This window comes from Malurus melanocephalus, unplaced genomic scaffold (genome assembly GCF_030028575.1).
Source record: "Malurus melanocephalus ecotype Western Australia unplaced genomic scaffold, MMel_1.1 scaffold_34, whole genome shotgun sequence".
NCBI lineage: Eukaryota > Metazoa > Chordata > Aves > Passeriformes > Maluridae > Malurus > Malurus melanocephalus.
The window spans coordinates 2786450-2804428 of NW_026623266.1; the positions used below are offsets into that span (position 1 = coordinate 2786450).

General features: G+C 41.7%; 1 protein-coding gene across 3 annotated transcripts in view; it reads left to right on the forward strand.

Annotated features, from left to right (window-relative positions):
- Positions 1-402: 402 nt before the first annotated feature.
- The window catches only part of TENM4 (teneurin transmembrane protein 4), a 585345-nt gene continuing 567768 nt past the window's right edge, over positions 403-17979 (forward strand). For all 3 annotated transcript variants that reach the window (XM_057364068.1, XM_057364069.1, XM_057364070.1), the window contains exon 1: positions 403-538. The gene's annotated coding sequence lies outside the window, so the exon portion shown is untranslated. The remainder of the gene's footprint in view (positions 539-17979) is intronic.

The window sequence follows — 17979 nt, forward strand, 5'->3', positions numbered from 1 at the left end:
ATGCCATGGCCATGCCCATGCCCGTTCCCACCCCATGCCCTGTTCACGCATCCGCAGGCCGTGTCCGAGCTGTTCCCAMGCCGCTGGGGTGGGCAGCAGCAGCCGCATGTGCGCCTGTCATTCCAGCCGGGAGCGCCGGCTCCTGCCTCCCATTCATGTAACCTGTGTGTGTCTCTCTTTCTCTCTGTGTGTAACAGCGAGAGGGAGAGAGCGAGCGAGGCACTGAGAGAGGGAGGAGGAGGGGGGAAGCTTTAAATAAAGCCTTTGGATTGCAGCTGCTTATTTTGGGCAGTCCTACCAGGACGATTCCTGTCAGGAAAGAAGCTGGACCAGTCGTTGTTCTTTTTTTTTTTTTTTTTTTTTTTTTTTTTTTTTTTTTTTTTTTTTTTTAATTTATTTTGATTTTGATTTTTTGGGGGTGGCAGCGGCGTGTCTCTGAGCTGTCTGCGGAGATGAGCTCCGGTGCCTGCCTGTAGTTTCCACTTTGGGATCGCTGGACAGAGAAGTGGCATTTCGGTGGGGGGAAGCTGCAGACATGGTAAGCTTCGCTTTTTCCTCTGAAAAGTGTATTTATGCCATAGAGTCTCTTCAATTTTCCCTTCCCCCTTCCCTCTTCCCACCGAACAGCCAGGCACACAGGCTGGGGCTGAGGAGAAGCTCCCTGAATCCGTGGTTTTTCCCTCCCCAGCATCCATCCTTCYCTCCTGCCCAGCTCCCTGCCCTCCCCTAGCACAGCTTGCAGCAATTCGGAGGGAGGCAAAGATGCTGCGGGAAGCTCCGGGCTGGGGCGGGGGGATCAGGCACCCCCAGACTGCCAAAATCTTGCTTCAGGGTATGTTTGAAGTGGATTCCCCCATCCAACCTTCCCCCTCCCCGAGCCTTCCCTCTGCACCCCGAGCTGTGCGGCTGTGCTGGGGGAAGGCGGCAGTGCAGATTGGGAGGCACTGGAGCAAGGATGCAGCTTTAAGATCAATCGGTGTTATTTATGTAATAGTAAAAGCAGGGAGGAGAAGGGAGAGAAAAAAAAAACAGAATAAGAAAGAAGTGCCTTGGTATTTCTCAGCTCACAAGGCTCCTTTGGCTCTGTCTGAACCCCCCATACTCATGTCCTGCTGCAGGGTGGTGCGTGGTGGGAGTGTGTGTGTGTGTATGTTTACATTTGGATCTGGGCTAGAATCGGGGATGAGGATGGGGTCTCCCATTTTCCAAGGAAAGGTGGGTTTGCCTCCAAAAATAAAGCAGCAAAAAGAAATGCGCTTGACTGCAAGTTGAGTGACAAGTCTGTTTCTTAGGCATTAAATGTTAAAGCCCTGCTTCCAGCCGTGCCCTGCCAGGATTAAAAGCTCGCCCAAATAGTGTGGTGTTGGAGAAAAGATGCTGGAGTGCCTGGAAGAAATGCAGTGGTTCAGACTCCTGCTCGYATTCTCGGCAATTTGCATTCTCAAATACAAATTTGGGTTGTTGAACCTAAAACCGGGCTGCTACCAAAGGACATTTATTTCCTGGGAGTTGTTTTGATTGAAAATATAGGGTAAAATATMTGGGATATTTTACTTCGAAACAAGTAAGGAATGACAAATCCTTAAAAAATAATAATTAGCCCCTCCACCCCCAACTCTTAAAGTATTCACAAGGCAGTATCTATTTACTTTCTTTCCATGGCCATGCTTAGAAATTCATGTTGGTTACAAACATGTAAGCACATGATTTGAAAACAAAAAGAAAAAAGAAAAACAAACCCAACCCCCCCCCCCAAAAAAAAAACGTATTTATGCCTCTGCCTTGTTTTATGGGATACACAGTCTGAAATATATTTTTCATATAGCCAAAACAGAGATGACTAAGTGCACATTGAATAGATAGGCAAGACCTTTCTGCGTCTTGAATGCATTTGCTCATGGTTTTTCCTGGAAAGTTCATTTTTTTATGATTTAAAAATAACAAATAAAAAAGGCAAAACACCAAACTCTTGAATCAAACTAAAAATTAGTCTCTCTGCCTCAACCTTATCTTCCTCCTCAACTTTTTGCAGTGAAGACTCACCTTGAATTTACAACTGCATCCTTTCCTATTTTTTTTTCCCTGAGAAAAGTCCCAGGTGAAGGGGGGCCATAAAATGAGAAAATGAGAGCAAATCTTTGAAGTTGGAAGTTGTCTGCRTGCTTTTTATAGGTAAACTTCTGCTGTAGCCTGGCAAGTTGTTGGTGTGCTGCTCCCTGCTCTGGGGCGCCGGAGCTGGGCTGGGGAACTTGGCAGCTCTCAGCCTATCCCAACCCCATTTCTTTCTGCTTCGCTGACCCTAATAAAATTGCCTACTAGTAGGGTAGCCCCTCCCCTCCTATGGAAAGTGCTCTGCTCCCAACATGTGCACCATATGTGCCTGCAACACACAAGGCTTAACATATACACACCTATACCATGGCAGCAGTCCGCAGATGCCACCCGCACTCCGGCTCTGGCAGGAGCTGGGGATTGGCCATCGGGAACCCCAACCTCTCCCCTGGTAGCTGGGGGAGGCTGGGGCTGAGCCAGTGATTTGTATTTAATTTATTTCATTGGCCTCTTCAGGGCCAGGCGCCTCCCACTTAGTGCCTCTGCCTGTAGCACTTTTATAGGCTTGGGTGGAAAAAACAAGGAAAATGTGTGTGTGTGTGGATATATTTAGTATGGGGGGAGCATCAAGGGAGGGAGTCGCGTCTCTTGCACTGTTTTGCAGCGAGGCAGGACTTCACAGCAGCTCGCTGTGCTCTGCCTGTGTTCAAGGCTGCAGGAATTCGTTTGTGGCCATTACRAGCTGCCCTTCCTTGTGAAATTCCCAGCTCCGGACTCTGCCACGCCGCTGGATCGGCCCTTGCTGGGGTGCGCGGGTTTGTGGCCAGGAGAATTCTTTGCTGCCTTGATCCCTTGAGAATGCCGTCCCCAAGTCAGTGCACAGCCGAAGAAAATCAGGGTCTGTGCTGTCTTGTGGCAGGTCTGGGGGCAGGGAGGGGACCGTGAGGTCACGGCGTGTGGCCGGGCACTTCCCAGGCACCTGAAAATGCAACCTGTGCTCTTCCCTTGAGAGCAGAACCACTGCTCTGCACTCACGGCCCCGGGTAGGGGGTCTGCACACACCACTGGGGCAGGGGAGGAGAGGACGGGCCTTTGCACACAACCTGCTTCACTTTTTTTCCCCTTTTACCCCCTCAAAAAAAAAAAAATCAAGATTGGGAATTAGTGCCACTGCACTGTACCTTTTCAGGTACAGTGGCCTCTGTGCCTCATCCTCCTTCCCATCCATACGTGCGTGAATGTGTACACATCCTCACAAGAGAAGATTTTCAATTCATCTGWTATTTATGTGTGTGCTCTGGAGAAGAAATGTCATGTTTAGGTGAAGAAAAAGGGTCATTAACATGGGAAAAGGTTCTCAGGTTTTTTTCTTTGGCAAGGAAGGGGGTAAAAGGCAAAAGGAGATGCAGAAGTTAACTTTATAGTTTCCTTTTCTTATATAGTCCTGGATTAGAAAGGCTTTTCTGGGGAGAATTTGCCTTCTCTCATTTTAAAAGATAGGAAAAAATTATGGACAGATGGAGGTAAAGCTACTCATCTGGTTTTGGTTGGGGAGCAAGGGGAAACAGTCCCCTCTCCTCCCAATTTATTTTACTATATAGATGGAAAAGAGGAGACATCTCTGTGATTCCAGTGGGTCTGGAGAAGGAGTGAGATTTGGGCTGMGAAGACTCTGCAGTTTAAAATCCATGTAGCTGAATTATTTTATTTGACTCATTTAAAATAGATGCTTTCCTTTTGTTTTGGTGAGCAGATAGTACGCTTGCATGGGAAAATGTTGTACTCCCTTGTTTTACAATATGATTTTTTTTCTTATTTTATTTGATTGGTTTTGTGAAGCGCATAATAACTAAATGTTATTTCATTCTGTCTACAACATGTACACTATTCCAATTAAGAGCCTACTCTGATTATTTTTAACCTGGTAGTTTGCCATTTTTCTGCTCAGGAGAATAAAACATTGAGTTCTTGCACTTTAAAATAGCTGAGATGCTTAAGAAGAACTACCTTTTCCCTGGGAAAGTCATTTCCAGTTCTGTCGAGTTCCCGCTTCAATGGTTCATTTTCTGACAGAATCACATCTTTGCAAGGAGCAGAGCTATGATCTTATGTAACTTGATGTTTCCAGATCAAAAGTTACAAATATTGCAGTAATACCACGAAGAGAGAGATTTGACAGGAGGAATGTTGCGTGGCATATTTATTATTAGGATTTCAAATCAAGGCAGCTTTAAAAATTTATGGAGGGGAAAAGCAGAATTAAAAAAGATGAATAAACAAAAACTTGCTAGTTTGATATCTTTAACATTACTTTTCACTTTTATCTTACCTCTGTAGGCAGTTGAGTTTTCATTTTTTATCTTTTTGAAGCAAACTCCTCTGTGTTTAAGAAATGTGTACTTGTAATTTCAAGAGGTGAAGTAGCTTGAAACTCACTCTCTCTCAGATTTGATTCAAAGAAATGAAACTCTGTAAATCAATGTCAATTCAGATTTAAAGACTGGCTGTTACCTGCCTTGTTACAAGGTCTATCAGCATAGCTTATTGTAACTAAAAGCTAAAATACTCTGTTTCTGCTTTGAACTGACAGATTGGTGTGGCTGGGTACTTTGACGGAGTAGCTGGCACCACTTGCCAGTGAATTCAGTATTCATGCATCCTTGATATGTTCCAGAAAAAGAAGTCTTATAATGTAATATTCTTTTAAGCATAAATATATATGTGTATTTATACTTAACTATATCAATATAACTTGAGGAGTAGGTTCATAACGTGGCTATAGGACTTATAGTAGTTAGGAATATACAAATATACAATTTATACCCTTCTGTGCTGTTTCACACTTGGTTAATTTGATAGGTAAATAAATTTGTTAGAAACCTGAATTTTTTGCCAGTTGTTCTACATTACTCTCCCTGGAGCATCTGTAAAGCAAAGTTGAAAAGGGAATAGGAGGACACATATCCTTGTCTGTGTGCGGTAACCAACACTTCTTACTGAAAGTTCCAATTTCTTGGGAAGTTTGAGCCTTACTCACAAAAATCCTTTCGCCTTTGTAACGATTTGCTGGGAATGAAGCTGTTTGTGCTGTTGGGAGGATCAAACTTCATTGCATGTTTTCCTGCTGGGTATAAGCAGAGGTGATCTTCTGAATGTGAAGATGTCCGTGAAAGCAGGCACAGATTTCTCTGTTATTCCAGTTTGTTGGCAGCCAGGAGGAGGAGAATGCATTATGAAATGGAACAGGGCTGACAGATAAGTTTCCTTTTTCAGGTAAGAGTGCTTTATAGGATATGACACAATTCTGGTCCTTTTTTAAGTTGGGAGGAAGAAGAAAGAAGAGATGAGTTGCCGATGGTTGATTCAGGTGGAGGAGCTCACTGAACTGCATTTATCAGTTCATTAAAATGGGGATGGTTCAGTGAGATTTCACAGATATCTCCTCTTGTTTTAGTGAAGCAGCATTTGCTAYGGTCTAGGATAACCACCTCAGTCCAGAATACTGCTCCACTGCCGTGATCTCGGCTAAGGCACCGGTGGCAGATGTGCTGCACTGGCAGCAACAGCAAACAGGAAAGCAGGAGATGCCTCGCTGCTCATTGATTTAGGGTTTACGTGATTATTCAGTTTTCTCTTCAAACACTGAGTGGAAGCTGTATCACTTGCCTGCACATGTGTTKTCACACACTGAGGCCTCAAAGTACTTTGGAGATTGATTAGTTACACAGTCAAAAGTTAGAAAACAGAAGGTTAAATCCTATTTTACTGTTCTAGTTCAACCCTACATCATGTATGAAATAAGGGCTCACAGGCTTTATTGTCTCCCCCTCAACTTCAATAGTATACGGAAAATCTTAAAATTGCTTTTAAAAATCCMGTCCTGGCCTGTTCCTTCTGGGGAATATTGGGTCAATTCATAAAATCAGTCTTGGTCTTCTATATCAGGAGTTGGACCCAATGAACCTTGTGGATCCCTTCCAGCTCAGGATATTCTATGATTCTGTGATATCATGCAGCATGGAGGGTAAGAGAAGCCAGGATTCATTTCCTTGAAGAAGCATCTTCAAGTACTGTCTGTCCACATAARAGCAAAGTCTGGGAGGCCAGCAATTCATAAACCATCTCTTCCACAGGGTCACCTGAACTTAAATGGCCCAGTCTTATAAATGAAGTATCAAATTTTATAATAGAAAGTCTTGACTATTCTGCTGATTCTTTTTAAACTGTCTCTGTGCCTTTGGATGCTGAAAATCATTTAATCCTTATCTCTGTAACATAAAGAAGAATAGGAAGGCAGAGTTTGGTTACTCAAAAAGCTTTTAGAAGTGACTGCCTGAAGTGGTTGGAAAAACTGACAGATTATGAGAGACGCTGGGATTTGCTTTCTGCCTGTTGATACAAACAGCATTAGGTGGTTGGGCTGTGGGCAGCACGGATCCTGTCAGCCCGGAACAAGCAAATGCTKCTATTTCTAGAAAATTACCCTTTGTGCAGCTGTGTTTAAGGCGTGATCAGCTTTTTGGCACAGGTTTTTGTTCTAGAAAGCAGAGAACAATCTCAAGAGCCAAGTGGCCAATGTGGTCCTGCAAACAGAGCCATGATCRGGGATTACTTAGGGTGTTTCCTTATGGTGGTGCTAAAACAATGCAAAGTTCACAGCCTTTAGTTGCTGCTGTGGATGTTTGGCACTTCAGCAGATCAGACTCTGAGCTGTCAAGATGATCATCCAGAGGCTGCAACACACTCTGACACAATTATGGAATGCTGGGTTGAAGGGATTTGCCCAGCATTGCCCACCRTTTGGGTGGCTGCTTAATCTGAAACACATTTGCCCTCACTCCTCAGTCCTCTGCTTAGTCACTACAAACCTTCCAGCTCTGTAAGGGGTGAGAGAGGGATTGTAAACTCCTCTTCTGCTCCTCATTCTCATTGCTTCCTCTTCAAGCTGGCTTGGATGAAACACTGTCTTGTGAATAATGACTGTTCCTTATTCAGACATTTGATTAAGGCAACATTCATTGTGTTTTTACTTAAATTGTGTGTCTCCAATATATACTTTTAAATAATATTGTTGGTCTGTTAGTCTAGTTTTTGTTGATTTTTTTTGTTTTCATTATGTCTTTCAAGAGCTAGTAAATTTGTGATATTACCTCATTTTGGTCTCTCTATGTGTCAAATGTCTAYGTGTAACAGAGTACTCTGCTCCTCTAAATAGATCCCTCAGTCTATCCCGCTCTGTCTGGTYCTCTCCTCATGTGCTGCCTCATTCAGCTCCTTTCTGCAATCCCATTTTCATCCCTCTGATCCCTGCTCTCCAAGCCTCTCATCCCAACTTCACTCAGCTGCTACCAGCYTGAGATCATGTCAAGAACCAGAGAGCATCTCTGACGGCAATTCTGATACTTGGATGCAGACCTGGCACTTCCCACAGCATGAAACATCTTGTTTAGTCATACACAGGTAGAAATGTAAGTGATGGAAGCTGGCAAATATGTGGAAATGCACCCAGGAGCGTGTAGCAACAGTGTTTTTATCAAAGATGTCTAAACTTGGCTTAATTCACACAGATATACACAAAATTCATTAGAAGGAAAACAGTTCTCTCCCAGGCAAATTTCAAGCCCTTCCTCTAAAGTCCTAAAAATCCCAGAGGAGGTTTTAGAGAGAGAGCTAAAGGCTTTTAAAAAAAAAAAAAAGTGAGTAAAACAACATATTTTCCCCTAGCCTTGTTCTCAGAATCTGCTGAACTGTTTTGACTGAAATTTTCCAAAAAACTTCAGCCTGAGGCAGACAGCTGGCATGGAAATTTTCAGGCCAAACAATTTGCTTAGTATAGTTATAAGAAACTGTGAATGCTGTTTTATTATTAAAGMTGCCTCGCTCTTCCTGTAATTGACAGCACTACCAACTTTGCTTTTCCCTAATAAACAGAGAACTGGAGACTGTGTTACAAACTAATTTCGTATTTGTGTGTTTTATAGGTATTTTTTTATATTGGGAATGTATTATAAAACTGACACATGCATTTCAACATATGTTAGTAGATGATGAAATCTCAAGCTTCCTGGAAACCAAAGTGAACACAAGTAATGAGAATCCCACAAAGTCACATCAAAGTGATACAGCATTGCAGGATTTGTAGGATGGGATTACATCCAAAGAAATCTCGGGAGAKCTTGCTCTGACAGAGCAATCACACAAATTCCCATGTATCCCACCCTCAGGTTCAGTGTCCTGCTGACAGAAGAATTCTTATTTAGTATAGCAACACTCTATTGTAACAGCAAGTGTTATCACAAATCAGAGCCAAGAAAACAAGGGAAAAAAAAMCCAAAAACAAATGAAAACCCAGAAAACCGAAAGAACAGATAATTGCATTTTGATGTGACCAGCTTTTTTCTTTTGTTATCATCATCACAGGCGACATCTCAGGCTGCAGTTTCACATCAGAGCCAACCTCAGTACCCATTGGCATGGCAGAAGAGGGGTCCTGCTCTCTCCCTCTCCTCCCATTCCAATGTCCTCTCTCCCCAGCTCCTGTCCTTTGATTCCTTCAGAATATGTCARATGATTTGTGCCTTTTTGACAAGGGCACATAGTGGTAGGACAAGGAGTAATGGTWTAAGATAAGAGAGGGCAGATTTATATTAGATATTAGGAAGAAATTCTTTACTGTGAGGATARTGAGACACTGGCATGTAGTAGTTGTGGCAGCCCCATCCCTGGAAGTGTTCAAGGCCAGGCTGGATGGGGCTTGGAGCCACCTGGTCTGGTGGGAGYTGTCCCTGCCCGTGGCAGAGARGGTTGGCACTAGATGATCTTTAAGGTCCCTTCCAACCCAACCTGTTCTGTGATTCTGTGATTCTGCAGTTTACCAACCCAAGCCAAAATGGGCTCCATCTTTTGGTTTTCTTGTTTGTTTGTTGTTTTTTTTTTTTTGATGACTTAGTGACTTATATTGGGTCAATGTGGTACAAGTATTTGCCAAGGAGAAGAGAGAGCTGTTTGGGGTGCAAACAGCTTTGTGATGATGATGAGGTTTAAGGCTAATCCCTTGACCTAGGCGTTTTCTCTGGATTGACAACTATTTACAGCTGATTTACTGTACTGGTATGAAGTCTGATTTTATTCATGTTAAAATACTGAGGGCACTTTTTCATTATAATCTTCTGTCTTCAGGATGGTCTTTTGAAACATCCTGCTTAGTAGGCCTTAAAACAGTTGTCCTCTAACTATTTGCTGGATTCTTTTGGAACCCARCATATATTTGTGATTGCTACAGGAAAAAGTTTCAGAATCTAAAATCATGCAATGAATGAATAAGCCTTCCTGTTTTTCTGCTTTAACCTCTCAAATTGGTAATTTCATTRGATGGCTCCTATTTTGTGGGTTATACAGCAGGATATACTCTTTCTACTCTTTGGTTTTGTTTTTCTATTCCAAGCTGAAAATCCTTGCCCTACTTTATCTACTCTGCAAGTCTTTCTATATTCCTGATAATCTTTTCAGCTTCTGTCTTTGTTAATTCTGCTCTGTATTTTAGAGATGGGTGGTCCKAAAATGTATGCAGAATTAAGACAGAAATTAATATTAGCTAATAAAATATCATCCCATATTATATTTAGTCTGGAGAAAAGGAGGCTCAGGGGGGACCGCATCGCTTTCTGAAAGAAGGGTATAGCCTGGTGGGGGCCAGGCTCTTCTTGAAAGTTACAAGTGACAAGACAGGAGGAAATTACCTCAAGTGGCACAGGGGAAGTTTAGATTGGATATTAGGAAACATTTCTTCACTGAAAGAGGGAGCAGGCGTTGGAACAGCTGCCAAAGGAGTGGTGGAATCATAATGCCTCAAAGTGTTCAATAAGTGTGGGGGTGTGAAGCTGAGGGACATGATTTTGTGGTGGGCCTGGCAGTGCTGGGTTAAGGGTTAGGCTAATGATCTCACAGGTCTTTTCCAACATAAATGATTCTGTATTTTTCTCCTTTCATTGTCTATTTTTTCCCTAATGTAACTCAAATTTTCCCTGCACATTGAACTGGCAAGAGCAGAGAGCCAGTATTTGCAGAGAGCCAGTATTTGTAGAGGGCATCCCATGGAGATTCCTCAGCCAACTTTCTGTGTGGCACCAGTTAATTTAGAGCCCACATTGTGTATGAATTGTTGGAATTGTTTTTCCCTTTATGCATTACTTTGCTTTTATTGATACTGAATTTCATCTGATGTTTTTATCACCCAGCTTGTTACTCAGTACTGTGAAAGTAGGTTGTAGTGTAATGGTTGGAGGCTTCGTGAGAGAATCAGAAAGCCCAGCAATGAAACAGGCTCTCATTTTGACTTTTATTCTTGTCCTGGGGATAATCTGAACAAAAATATAACCAACAAAATACCCTTTATATAAAGTAAGAACAACCAGCCTGCCTGCCTCGTGACATCTGACTGTGAAGTTGCTTGTTGCTCAAATATTTTTGCTTCTCATTGTCAGCATCTAACAGAGCCTTTTTTCTTATAGGTCTTTCTAGTGAGTGTTTGCTCTTCCCCCAAACAGCAAATTATGCCCATGCTCCAGCGTGGAGGACCAAAATCCTGATACCAAGAGACAACTTAATGACCATCTTCCCACAGCCTGAAATGTTTCCCCTGTACCTCCATCTCCTTTCTATCATAAAATCCCTGTTGTGTCCATGATGCCCCGCAAAGACAGCTGGGATTTGGGAACATTTGACACTCTCTTAGTTTTGCTTTCATCTCACAAGAAAGTGTGAGCAGACAAAGCCACCTGTCTGTCACTTAGAGCCCTGTTTGTTGGCGAGCATTTGGGTCTACGTGAAGAGGGCTTTCTTTAGGGCTTAGCTTTTATGGCTTATTATTGTTGCTGCTGTTCACAACCTTATTTGGGATTGGAGGGATGCACAAATGACTCGTATAGAAGCTACAAACCGTTGCTTGCAGCCCTGCATCCCCCCATAAGCTTTAAAATATCATCTGTTTGTGGCTTTCTACGCTGAACGCCGCTGATCACGGGCTCTGGAGAGCAAYGTTATTGTACACCTGCACCACTCTGTTTCATATTCTTTTATACCTTCTGCAAAATTAATGTTTTGTTGAATTTTATTTATTTCTTTATTTTGGCTGGTGTCTTCTCCAGAGATTATCAGACACAGCAAGTATCTAGTTGAGAAGATGGCAACAGAGAAGAAAGGGATATCAGAAGCTGATACTGGGGAAGGAAAGTGGATCTTTTAGGGGGTGAGAAAATGTGGGAACACCAGGAGGAGAGTGGCCTCTGCCAGCTCTTCTATCACTAGGGCTGGATTCCTACAGATGATGCTCTATTGTTCTCTGCGCACTGAAGACTCTGATTCTTTTTTTCCATTGTTTCTTTTTCCACCCCCTGCTCCATTTCAGAGCATGGAAGACTAAAAAGTCTGTAACATCTCTGCTGTGCATGAAACATATAAATCAACAAAATCAGGATRCCCAGCCCCAGCAAAGCTGCCCAATCTAATGTGTGCATGTGTGGGCTTATATTCTTCATATGTCAATACTTCTGTTAGTTTCTCTCTCCTTCTCTGTRCTCAGATGAAAACACCTGGAGTTAATTTTACACAGACTGGGGTTAAATTTACACAAGGTGTGGTAGCTCACCTTACTATCATGTTTCCTTATTAAGGAATTTTATTAAGGCCTTCTTTAAAAAAAATGTGCACTGCTTTGGCAGACTGAGTGTTTGGAACTGGACACTCCCAGCAACAAAAAATTTTTTGAGATAACAAAAGCCAATCACATTCAATCTTGTTTCAACCCCCRAAGTACCACAACGCTTTAACCTAAACCAGGGCCAGATCCAAGAATGATTACTGTTAATTCAAAGGCTCCTGTTGGTTTTAATGGTCTTTGGATCAGGCTTTTTCACTCCTGCTGTGGAATAGTGCTGGCTCCCCCAGTGCAGAAGCACAAAATGGCCATGAAAATTGAAGGCTGGTTTGGAAATGGATGTCATTTCCACTGCTGGACTAATTGAGCGTGTGAGGCTGGGAGTGGGATAGGTTTGAGGTTTTCTTGATGTTCCAAGTAAGTCAAAGTTCCTATAATGAAAACATGCAGAGTGGTGTTTTGTACTATTTTTATACCTACATCAGACTTGATGTTAGTGGCTTTGAATTATTTAATGTTTTTCTTCCTCAGCTGTCATCTCCAGTGAGTTCCCATTGCAGGGCTGCGGGAGTTGTTGTGTAAGGAACAATGCAGGAGCCTGGCATTGGCTGCTGGGAGGGCTGATGTTGCCTGGTTTTGTTTTGTTTCATGTCTTTAATCCTATTTTATCCTTTTTCTTGCTGGTGAGAGGGACATCAGGCCAAGGTACTAAATCATATTGACCGGCGTGGGCTGAAAATGAAGTACATGCCAGCTAAAGACACAAATGGGGAGTTTTCTGCTTAAACCACCGAGAGCTATGTCTGTCACATAGGAAGAGCCAACTATTTAACATTCAGTCTATTCAAAAAACATTATTATGTCCCAATGGTAATTTAAAAACACATCTGTTAGAACCATATGTGGGGAAAGTTTACCTTTATTTTTTTTTAGCCTTGTTTTTTTTCAGTCCCAAGTTACCCTGTTTATAGGGTTATCTTCAACGTGGACCTCCTTCAGAATTTCAGCCTGACCACCATGAAATGCCTGGAACAAAAGAACTAAATGAATTGAACTCCTATCTTTTTTCCTTTGTAATTAATGTGCAGGYTGTTAGTGGATATCTGCAAATAGACATCCAGCTTTGAAAGGAAACCYATATATTGGGATTGTGCCTCGTGCTTCTGTTGTCTATAACCTGATATTTGTTTTTTCATCTGAGTTATTGGATATTTCACAGTTTTTTTTTTCCTTGCTTTATTCCACCTTTCTATTAACAATGCATGTGACTTTTGAAGATAGCTCTTAGACCTTCTAATTTTTACTTTGTGGAATATCCATTGGATTATTCTGTACTTCAAAACAGAAGATATACATTTGTTTTCAAAGCATCCCATCATTGTTATGTGACCAGCACTAACTGGCATAAACTTGAGATCCTTAAACCTAAGCAGTGCTAATAGCATATCTGACATGGAGAGTGGAAGTTGGCTCCACAGAACACTCAGGTCAAAATGTCTGCTACAGGTCCCTCATTATGTGGAGAGAAAGGGCTCTGTGTCACCTCTACATCGAGTGCAACGCACTTTGCCATGGYTTTGTGTACCTGCTCATCCCAGCTAAATACAAGAACCTGAGTGAATTGCTTTGACAAGATGGTAATTGGGGGCAAACATACTTCAAGCATGGAAGCTAAAGGAGCTCTTTATTCCTCCGCTCTGTTACCTGCTCCCTCTGCTTGAGAAGAGTCTTCAAAAAAATAGTTGACAAAACTAAATTCCCAAGTGGCTGGCAAGCACTGACTCTCTGTGCTCAGTCAGACCACGTACTGTGTTGTGGAAGGGAACATTTCCATGATGCTGTCCCATTTCTCTGAATTCCAGTTTTGGATGGTGACGGCAGGAAGAGCTGTGCTCTGGTTTTGGTGGTCAGGCTGGAACACCAAATACTGGTGCTCAAGCTGTGATCCCCTGTGGGTAACTAAAATCGTGCATGTTACGTGATGAATTTAGAACAGTCCTCAGGCTGCCATTCCAAACATCCCCTTGTAATAAACAACAAATAACTGCTCTTCTGAGACTTTTATATAAGTGTCAAAAGCTTAGCCTTTTGTAGAATCCCACAGAAATCTCAGCCCTTCCTTGAAGTAATGGATTTTTCCTTCAAGTGCATCCACATCTGCTAGCAGCATCAAGCTTTCTACTGTTTGTCCTTCACAAATAGGCTGAGAACCTCAATGAGAAATATCAAAAAGTAAATAGATAAGCGTGGAAGTACTCAAAAAGCCACCATTCATGAGTCCCATCTTTCCAGTGCCACTCACAGCATGGTGTATTGTGCATGCCCTTCCAGCTGTATTTCAAGCTCTGAAGGATGAATTTCTTAGCTGAACAGGATCCCAAAGTAGTGATCCCAATGTACAGAGCACCTGAAAACCCAAGAGTTAAATATGCAGCTATAAATAGCATGTTTACTTTGATGGGATGCATTGTATTGCAATTTTAGCACTAATTAAAGTTTGGTTGTAGGCATGAAATATCTCAGTCTTTCAGAAACATGTGTAAATATCCAAAATTAAGCTGGTTTTTGTTGTCTGAGTGTTTTGGCAGAGTTGTGCCRTTGGATATGAAGTTTTACGAGTAGCAGTATAATGAAGATGGGTTTGCATGTCAATGAGCAGCATTTTTTGATTCATTTTGGGTTAATCAAGTGCTGGAGTTAAATTGGAATGCATTAATTTGTTCTTGGTTTAAAATGAGACTCCGCTGTGTCCTGTAGTGAGTTTGATGCTCAAAAGGTTTTGTGGGGTTGATTGCTTCCAGATAAATGGGAAAGTAGCTATGCTGAGAAAACCCACTTTAATTTGAATGATGTGCATGAAAAATGTRGGGGGAAAAATGAAGAAAGCTACAAGAGAAACAACACATTTTTATGTTTTTGGCACAGTGTACTTCATATTCCTACTCCCTGTCCTTGTGTGATCCCTGAGCACTTGATGGATGAGAAAGATAATTGTTGATCATTTCATGAAGCTCTGCCAGTAACACATACCAAATATAATTAAACCTTCAATTTTATGCTTTTAAATACATTTTCTCACCAAATATAGCAATTAACCACTTTCTGTCAGAGCAGGAGGAGGCAAGGTGCTTTGGGTCCTATTTCCTAGCTCTACTTAGAGTGATATGTGGGGTTTTCATTTTCAAAACAATTCCACATTTCTCTGATCATTTCACCTTTGAGGTTCCATGAGAGTCATTCTGAAACTTCAGGAAAATTGCCACAAATTATCCTTTTGCTTGTTAAGCTTCTTTGCATGTTCGAGTTGGACCAGTTCCAGTAATTCCTTGTGTCACTAGGTAAATCACTGCAAGATTCTTGCAGGTGGGACAATGAATAAGGGAAGTTTAACATCATTTATCTCTGATTTTAATCCTTTGCCCATGGAGTAGATTTCAGGCTAATTCAGTGGAGAAAGTATTTTTTAAATTTCTGTTGTCAAGCTGATCCAACCTGTCGAAGGTTATTTTTCTTTTGCCTAGAATACAGACAAAATATTTGATTGTCATCAACCTTGATGCAGCCATGATCCTACTCAAAAGGAAGATTTTCATTGTCATTTTCTCTGGTGAGTGGGAATACCCAAGAAGGTATTGTTTTTGAATGACAACTCCTAACAGAAGAATCACCTCTAAGGGAAAAGAAGGGAAATGACAGGTTGATAGTGAATGTTAGCACCTGCTGGATACTCTGAGCACAGCCTGTCCATGGCCATGGATGTCCCACTGTCCAGAACCCAGCTCTATGGGGATGTGCAGCACAACGCATTTTGCTCTCYCCTTGAGCATGAGGGCAGGCTCCATCAGCTGACACTTGTTTTTACAGCACATTTGCCAGACAGCTTGGGCAGGAGCTGAACAACCCGATTCCCTCTTCTGTTACTGTTTGCCAGTCATTATAGAAACATTAATTAAAGGACGTGCTCCCCAGGCCACCTTTTCCAGTTCCTGGGTGAACTCTAAATTTGACGCATAAATATAAAACAATTCCACGTATCTTGATGTAGTTACACTGATTTGTTATTGAGAAGACACTGACCAGAGAAAGTAGTCTAAAGGAGGGGACATGGGGATTACTGATCTGTTTGCAGCTCTATTGTGACCTGGGAGAACTCRTTTGCATTTTTGTCTTCAATTTATCCATAGACAAGCTTTGTCCAAAGAAAAGGTTTCCTAATCACTTCCTAGTTATTTCCTCTTTGCCACATCATTTTGGAGTCCTGGAAGCTCTGCCTTATTCTTCCTTCTCTCAATATATCACTGCAGTGTCCTGGCAGCATTCATTTTAGGCTACAGAAATTCAGTCCATCATTCTTTGCACAGAATTATTGAATGGGAATCACATTTAAAGTCAAACTGTGAAGTAGAAAGTTAGTTGACCTGTCTTTTGGGACATTTGGTTTTATTAGCTTCCTACATGTGTTTACTTTGATCCCTTCAATGTTATTCTAGAAGACGATTCGAGGCCAGATTGTAAAAATGTCAGTTTCTTCAAACACGTGAACAAAATCCTTTCCAAGTTTGTCAGATCTTTTGAATTACAAGTCCAGTGTTCTGTAGGAGATAGAATTGTTACTTCCACTTTGAAAAGATTAGCCATTTTGCTGTCAGRAGCTCACAGGATCCAGCGCTGTCTGTACCAGGCTGTGTTCGGAATAGGTGCACTCCCAAACCTACATTGTCCCAAATGTCATGTCTAGAAATGAGCTGAATTCTGAATTACACCTAAAGAGCTGAATCCTGTCACTCTTGCAATAAATATGCATTTCCTTTCTGCAGATCCCATATTCACCAGAGAATTTATCATTTCAGGGAATGCACTTGAGCAGATCCAGGTACAAAATCACTCCAAGTTACTGCCCTTGGKGATCAAATTTTCTACTTTCTCATCCAAGGCATAGTCTTAAAAGAGGAATTATGTGTCAAAATGATCTCAGATGCAACATTAGCAGAATGCTGGGTGACAACTCCATTAAATCAGTTTAGATCTAATCTCTTCATATTGGAAGCTGATAGGTAATAAAAATATAGTTAACTTTCTTGCTTGTTTTATCAGCAATGACTCAGTGTTTTCTACCCCTGAAAACCGAGGTGGAGACAGAAAATGCCAAAGGCAGCAGACTAGTTGGCATGCAAATAGAGGAAAGAGCTRCATTCCTGGATGAAAGCAAGCTTCTTTGTTGCCTTGATTTTTCCTCATTAGTTTTACAAAGGAACCATGTAAAGAACAAAATCAAAACATASAGTTATCTCAGCTGCTGGGTCAAGTACCACTTATGTCCAGGCTGCTTTCTGCCTCTCTGAATGAAGGTGTTGGGAGAAGTATGTGACTGGGAGGTGGARAAAGCCTCCTCCAGGCTAAAAGATTTCTCTAACTTGGAACAACRGATGTACCAAAGCCACACAAACCAGAAAACTTATAAAAGGGCCATTCAGGATGAGTCAGATTAATACATAGGAAAAGCTCAGATGTTCAAACTAAAAGAGACAGAAACATCAGGAAAGGATGATCCAAAACAAGCTGATGAAGCCTAAATATTTTCAAACCTTCATAATAATTATGTTAGTTTCAGGGGCTATCCAGAGGAAAGAAAAAGAATAGGGAAATATTTTTTTAGGAAGATTAGCACAAGATCTTACAAGCTGCAGTGGGAGATATGAAGAAGGCAGATAAAACTTTCTGAGGCAAAGATGCTGAAAATTTTTCCAGTGTCTGTCAAGTTACAGCGTCTATGTAGTGAACCTGTCCAAAGTAGATGCTGATTTKCTCTTTGATAAAGGACAGTTCAGGAGCTCTGGATGGTGACTTACCTTGTGGTCTCTAAAGAGCTGCTTACTAATAGAAATTAAAGTAGCGACCACTGCCCAACTGGTATCAAATCYGGTTCCTCCTCTCCTATTAACTTACAGTGAACATGGCGATGAAAGGTTCTTTGCCAAAACCCATTGTGCTAAGAGTTAGAAAATCCTGTGGGTTGGGTCCCTTTCTTCTTCAGATCTCCTTGGCAGTAATCTGCATTGGCCAAGGCCCAGGGAATTCTAGCTAATAAATTATTATGTTGGAGGGACTGCTCACCCTGTAGCCATGCTAATTAGGTTCTTACCAGCAAATCAGGTCAGTTTATATTCTTGACTTTAATGTAGGACAGGCATATGGGAACACGTGTTGTAGGGGGCTTTTTATTTTCAAAATTAAGCATTTTATTTATTAATTTTTAGTTATTTTATTAATTT